General features: G+C 52.8%; 1 long non-coding RNA gene across 1 annotated transcript; it reads right to left on the bottom strand.

Annotated features, from left to right (window-relative positions):
- Window positions 1-458: 458 nt before the first annotated feature.
- LOC121141797 lies at window positions 459-3692 on the bottom strand. Its single transcript, XR_005878735.1, has 3 exons — window positions 3585-3692; window positions 1711-1896; window positions 459-1568 (listed from the first exon to the last, which is right to left on the bottom strand). It is a non-coding gene; the product is annotated as an uncharacterized LOC121141797 (long non-coding RNA).
- Window positions 3693-7416: the final 3724 nt, after the last annotated feature.

The raw sequence follows: 7416 nt of genomic DNA, 5'->3' as shown, positions 1-7416 counted from the left end.
CCTCCCTGTCCTGCCACATTCTGAAAGATTTTAAGGCAAGAGACACAGCTGGGAAATGGACAATGGGGAGTATTCTGAGATTATAAAGTAAAAGATAAGGTCCGGGTGGTCTCAAGTAGAGAAAGTCAGGAGGGCAGCTTGTAAAGCGAGGAGACTCATCCCCGAGGAGGGAGAGGCGGAAGGCACCTTCCGGGATTGGGGGGGGGGGCATCTGGAGAAGGGAGGGGCGGATAGGGCTGCACGTTTCTCACGGCCTTGCTGTCCAGCCTCAGTGGCTGCTGCGCCAGGCGCGATGGGATATTCTAAGAATCCTAGGAGACCAACTAGACCGGCAGGGGCCGAAGCCCAGAGATGGTCCAAAAACATGGACTCATTGAGCTCTGCAAACAACTCTGCCCCTCGTAGCCGTCCGTCACCTTCACAGACAAAGGACTGTCTCGGCGTCTTTTACTCCTCCTTTAGTGGGATGAGGGCAACAGAAATGTGAAGGAGTGGCTTGGAAAAGTCCGCCCACCCCTCATAAACCTCCTCCCGAGAGCCCAGGTTAAAAGCACGCTTCTGCCCCAGGCGATCAGGGCCTCCTTAATCGTGTGGAAAATGTGAGCCAGGCCGTTAGAGAAGCTTGCTCTTTTCATTGCTCTGCGCCGAACCAGCTGGGTTCCCATCACAGTTTGGGGGTGTCTCCGAGGCTCCGCTTCCAACCAGTTTACCCTGCCCACATCTCTGTGGGACAGACGTCCTAGTGTCCCCACTCCAGAACTCCGGCTCCAGCTCAGTGTGGTCACAAGCTCACCCAGTGACAGGCCTCTTGGCTGCAGTGGGTACCAGGAAGGCAGGGAGAAGTCCCTTTGGAGGGGAGGGCAAAGGTAAAAGGGGAAGTGGAGGCGGGGAGCTGACTGTGGGCCATCTGGACTGTACCGGAGGAGATGAGTGGGATTAAGCAGGGAGGTGAGGCCGGGGTGGAGAGGTGGTGCTGGGCATCGGGAGGCCTGGTCGTCTAGATGAGGAAGGCTGTGTCCGTCCACACCCAGGAAGAATGGGGAAAGTCAGAGCTCAGGGCCCAGTATGAGAGCATGAGCTTGGACTGTGCATCTGGCCTAGAATTAAAGGGATGGATGAGAGAGATGGAAAGGACTCGGAGGAAGTCAGCCCAGGCCTGGGAAGGTTTGGAGGTTACAGGCGAGGGGGTGCCCCACACATAGGCAACACTGGCTGTCACTCTGTGTTCCTTGTGGATTCCTGGAAAGGGACTGGTGGGTTAGGCTAGTCACTACTGTCTAGCACAAGAACAGTAGAGAGGTTTTCCTGGATGCCCCCCCCAGGAAATGGTAGACTGAGGCAGGGAGGGGTTGACGTGTTCTGAAATGAACTGAAGATTAATCCTCCCGGTTCTTAATGCAGGGTGAAATGAGATAAATTATTCACATCACTCAGTGTGGTAAGCAGGTCACTGAGCAGGCACCAGGCCTCTCCAGCTGTGTTTTACACGTAGGTCCTCTTCTTATTCTACTTGTTTAAACGTTCCCAACATCTGACTTAATCCGTATTTCAGGGCTCGATTTTATCTTCTGCAAAAATAAATTAGACCATACATTCATTTCACGACATTCTGACGTTTCCCGTATTCTTGCCTTCACACAAACATGATTAGAAAGAAAGGGGCTGGGGAATTAGGTGCAGCAGGGAGGTGAGCCGTTCTCCCAAGCTCACCCCTTCCAGTCTTCAGGGAAGAAGGCTGGCTCTGCACAGGGGCTACAGGAAGTCTGTCTGTCTGTGAGACACTGGCGATTAGTGGTGACCCCAGGGAATGAGATCCACGATTTAGAACTGGCCGGGGCTTCTCTCTTCCGTGGACCAGGATGTCTGTGCAGAGATGCCCACAGCCCTCCGGGGTGTCTGCAAAATGGATTACAATGAATGAGGCTTTTGTAGCCAGGAGAGCCTCCCACTCTTGGGCAGCCTTTCAATGGCCCCAGTCCATGGCATTAGTTCCCCCAGAACAATAGCTGGATTTCCGCTCTTCTCTACCAGGCACTGACCCCCAGAAGGGTATGGAGTAGGTTCCCCAGGAAAGGAGCATCTACAGGCTCTGACTCACCAGTGGCAGAGACACTCAGAAACTCAGAGGAAGAGTAAACTAAGTCAGGACTGAGGATGAGCACAGAAGGAAGGGATGGAGAGCCAGTCAGGAGATGGAGCATAAAGGAATTGAGCCAGAGGGAAGCAGAGTCTCTGGAGAAAGGCACTGAGGAGGAAGATAAGCGGGACGGGACAGCTGGCAGGGAAGAGGTTGGGCCTTTCAGAGAGCAGAGGACCCAGAAACACGGCACCAGGTAAAAAAGGAGTGTCGGGAAGAGTGTGGGAGGCAGAGCCCTGTGCCCAGAATGAGCTAAGCCAAGTGGAGGCTGAGTGTTTTACACACACACACACCACACACATACACCACACCACACATATACAACACACACAACACACACACACCACACACACACCACACACCACACACACCACACACACCACACTACACACCACACACACACACCAAACACACACACCACACACACCACACACACACACCACACACACCACACACACATACCACACTACACACCACACACACCACACACACCACACTACACACCACACACACACACCACACACACCACACACACCACACACACCACACACACCACACACACACACCACACACACACCACACACACACCATACCACACACACACCACACACACCACACTACACACCACACACACACACCACACACACCACACACACCACACACACACACCACACACACACCACACACACACACACCACACACACACCACACACACACCACACACACACACACCACACACACACCACACACACACCACACACACCACACTACACACCACACACACACACCAAACACACACACCACACACACCACACACACACACCACACACACCACACACACATACCACACTACACACCACACACACCACACACACCACACTACACACCACACACACACACCACACACACCACACACACCACACACACACACCACACACACACACCACACACACACCACACACACACACCACACACACACACCATACCACACACACACCACACACACCACACTACACACCACACACACACACCACACACACCACACACACCACACACACACACCACACACACACCACACACACACCACACACACAACACACACACACACACCACACACACCACACACACACCACACACACCACACACACCACACACACCACACACACACACCACACACACACACACACACACCACACACACACACCATACCACACACACACCATACCACACACACACCATACCACACACACACCACACTACACACCACACACACCACACTACACACCACACACACACACCACACACACACACATCATACCACACTACACACCACACTACACACCACACACACCACACACACCACACACACACACACACACACACACACACAGAGAGACAGAGAGACAGAGAGACAGAGAGACAGAGAGACAGAGAGAGAGCCTCTTACTACATTACTGTTTGCAGGACTTGGTGAACCTAAGCCGTTTCCTTCTCTCCCCACTGAGGTTATTATTCTAGGTGCACCCTGCCCTCCACTTCAGCTCTTAGGGCTAATTAAAACTATGAGTCAGATGGGGACTATCAGGTCTGCAAACTGCTAACCAAGTGGAGGGCTCTTTGTGCCTCACAATGGGGTTTCAGTGCTTGGGTAGCACATTCAGCATGCCCACTGAGGTCTGACGGTGGCTCTGGCCAGACATCATTTCTGTGGTTTGAGGCTGGCACAGAGGCTCAGCTAGACACAACAGGGACTCATTTTTTAAAAACAGACTGGCAGGAAATTTACACTGCAAAAACTTGTTCAGAAGCAAGTTTCTTATGGATATTCAGCAATGACCTTGGGGAGTCCAGATTTTTAAAAGAGGAGGCGATGGTTCATCTACACTATGTCACATACAGAAGGAGGGGTTCCCTCACATTTCTCGGTGGCTGGGGAAAAAGGCATATGGATTTTGCCCATTGACACAACAAGTGTTGATGTGTAAGTGTCAACGTGTAATGATACCATGGACCAAATACACGTGACACAACACTGTGAATGACTGAGGAAGAAACTCGGTGTGTTTCCCGAGGCCAGCAGACAGACAGCGCTAAGGAGGCATCGAGCCCCGGCCACGCCGAAGTTGCTGAGAGCTCAAGAAGGCTTATCTGTCTGCCTTGCCACGCATGGACCCACCACAGTCCCTGGCCTCTTGAGTGATCTCATCAGCATTTTCTTCTCAGACCTACTCAGCAGTAGATGATGAGCCCGAATGTCAGTCAGCACAGGCTCCGGGATGTTCCACCAGTGTGGAAGGCAGCCCTCTGCCCCGACAATCCTTGGCAAAGCAGCCCTGCAGCCAGTAGTCTGGGGGTGTGGAAGTCTCGGCCTCAGAGGGGGAGCAGCTTCTAGGCCAGCTCGAACGATGGCGCAAGCAGAGCCGCTGCTGAAAGCTTAAAAGAATGTACACCTAATTGCTTCTTGTGTGGCTGCTGTTGCTCCACGGAGCATGGGTGAGGGTCGGAGGGCAAGGTGAGTCAGTGCTCCCCTCCATGTGGGTCCCGGTCGGCAGGGCAGCGGGTTGTTAGGTCGGCAGCCCTGTGCCTTCACCCACTTAGCCAGCTCATCGGTCTGAACGTCCTACCCAACTGCAGTGTTTACTTCAGTGGCATCAGCGGCCCTCAGGTCCAGTTATCCAGTGTGTGACGCTGACCAAGGGCGCCACCATCTTGTTTTAAGTGCAGCCACGGGTGTCAGAACAGCTACGGGAGTGGCTCGAAGAGGGACGAGACCCCGTGTGAGGGGACTTGGGTGATAATAGCGGGCAGCATGAGCACTGCTCAGTGTTCACTGGGCTTTAGGAACACCTTAGCAGGTAGGTTTGTCAGTGTTTGGGGTACAGTAAAGGAAGCACCCCTCCCCATTGCACCCCCAACAGCCTGAGACGCTCCCGGAGATTCAGACCAACCCAGGATGCATGGCTGAAAAGATGTTTGGGTGCAGCCAGTTTATGAGGAAGAACAGATTTCACTAAAGGGGCTTTATTACAGGCTTAAGCTCAATACTGGGAGGAAGGGAGGCTCAGAAATACCTCACACCTAGCGTGGTGAGGACACTATGTAGGCAGCCTTCACAGTGAACGTTGCCAACTGTGCAGGAGTTCTCGCTTCTCAGAGGGAGAGACACTGGGATGATGGACTCTTCTCCCTCCTCCATTCCTCTGTCTTTTTCTCTGGCCTCAGGTCCTGTTAGTCCCATTTTACAGAAGAGCAAATAGAGTCTCAGAGGCTTAGACATGCAACTCCAACCCACATAGCTAGGAAAGCTGGAGGCCACTGCATTCTGGTTGTCCTTGGAAAATGGCAAAGGTAAAGGAACGTGCCCTGGGAAGATGAGGCCAGAGGAAGGGCAGAGTGTGAGATCCCATCGCAGGCTTGGGAATGACAAGACCTCAATTTCACAGAAGTGGAATGACAGCCAGACAGTATGGAGGCTGAGCTCGGAGAAGCAGGCAGAGGTCCCCGTACACTCGGGTCTTAGAACTCCAAGCTCTTGATACGGACACCCCTCAAAGATTTTAACAGAGATGCTCAGATTCGTTTTCCACTCAGAGATTTTAATAGAGATGCTCAGATTCACTTTTTTGTTGGGTTTTTTTTTTTTTGAGACAGTATTTCTGTGTAGTCCTGGCTATCCTGGAACTCACTCTGTAGGCCAGGCTGGCCTTGAACTCGCAGAGATCCGTCTGCCTGGGCCTCCCGAGTGCTGGGATTAAAGGCATGCGCCACCGCCGCCCGGCTCAGACACACTTTGCTGTTTCTCTGGCAGAAGGAGTGATGGGGCGATAGGGCAACAGTGCACGGGAGGCATCGCGAGACCGAACCTAGGCGGCGCCGGGAAATGTGAAGAGTCGGGGAAAGGCTTTAGTGACTACAGTGTGGCGAGGGGGGGTGGGGGTGTCCAAGGCGGGTCCTCAGAGCCGGCTGGGAACTGCAATGGGGTAGAAGGGTGAAGTTTGTTCCGGGTTAAGGTAAAGAACCTAGAAGCATACTTTTGGGCACACTGCCTCAAGGACACCTGGGAGGCTCCAGGTCCCCAGAGAGCAGCCGGCCACTGGATGTGCAGATCCAGACAGGCTGTTGGCCACAGGTACATCTCCTCTAATCTGCAGACAGTCTATCACTGGGAGCACAATGGCAGGAAACATTAGGAACTGGGGTTGGCAGGGCGGAGTGTGAGTAATGCAGGAGACGTGAAGTTGGTATTGGATGGCAGTAACCCCAGACTGCTGGGCCAGCGGAAAGCCATCAAAGAGGATGGCACAAAGGTGGTAATGGAGGTTGAGAATCTCCACCCCACCAGGGGGTGGGGGTTTTAAGTGATCCGAGGAGAGGAAGAGTCAATACAGGCAGAGCTAGCTTGTATTTTTAGTGCCAACCTTCAACAAAAACTTTCAAGCAGTTATTTTTGTTTTCACTGATTTGTTGTTCGCACATACTGTGTGCTTAGAGCCTTTTATGGCCCGGGAATACAGCAGTGACTAAAAAGCTTCCCTGTCCCCAAGGCTCTTACTCCTGATGCTAGACTGAAAACGTGACAAGCAAACAAAAGAAAGAAATCACCTCCTATCCAGGTGTCTGTTAGCTTATTTAACAGCCCCATGTGCCTCGTAAAGAGGGAACCTCTGAGGGCCGAGGCACCCCTTGTCCAGTGTGTGGTTTTGCAAGTGGACTTGCGGCCTACTCTTGCCCAGTCAGCATTCCTCCTTCGAAGCTTCCATGGTGACCCTTTGTCCAATTGAGACAAGATAAGGGAGACAGGTGACATAGGGGAGGAGCAATGCAATTAGAGACAGGGTGTGTTGTGGGGGTTCTTATCCCACCGTGTCCCTTCTCTGTGTGTTCATTTGGAGCTGAAGTGGTAGACGGGTGTGTGTGTGTGTGTGTGTGTGTGTGTGTGCAAGAGACACTTTCATTAACAAGGGTGGCCAGAGACCTGGGGAAGAGAATGACATTGAACAAAGACTCAGCAGGGCTCAGTAAGCAAGCTGTATGGCAACCTGGGGACAGATTCCCAGGCAGGACACAGCTGGTTCCAAGGGTTGAGACACGACTGTGTCTGTTGCATCCGAGGGACAGCAACGAGGCCAGAGTGGCTGGCACAGGGACAGGCAGCTGGGCCCCAGACAGTGCCTCACGGACCATCACACAGACAGACTCACACTCCCAAGGGGACAAGAGGCTCTTGGAAGATTTTGATTGGAGAAGTGACATGGTTTCATTTTTAATGAGCTCCTACT

Source organism: Mesocricetus auratus, unplaced genomic scaffold (assembly GCF_017639785.1).
Source record: "Mesocricetus auratus isolate SY011 unplaced genomic scaffold, BCM_Maur_2.0 Super-Scaffold_100008, whole genome shotgun sequence".
In the NCBI taxonomy this organism is placed as follows: domain Eukaryota; kingdom Metazoa; phylum Chordata; class Mammalia; order Rodentia; family Cricetidae; genus Mesocricetus; species Mesocricetus auratus.
This window is presented reverse-complemented; position numbering and strand designations above follow the sequence as displayed.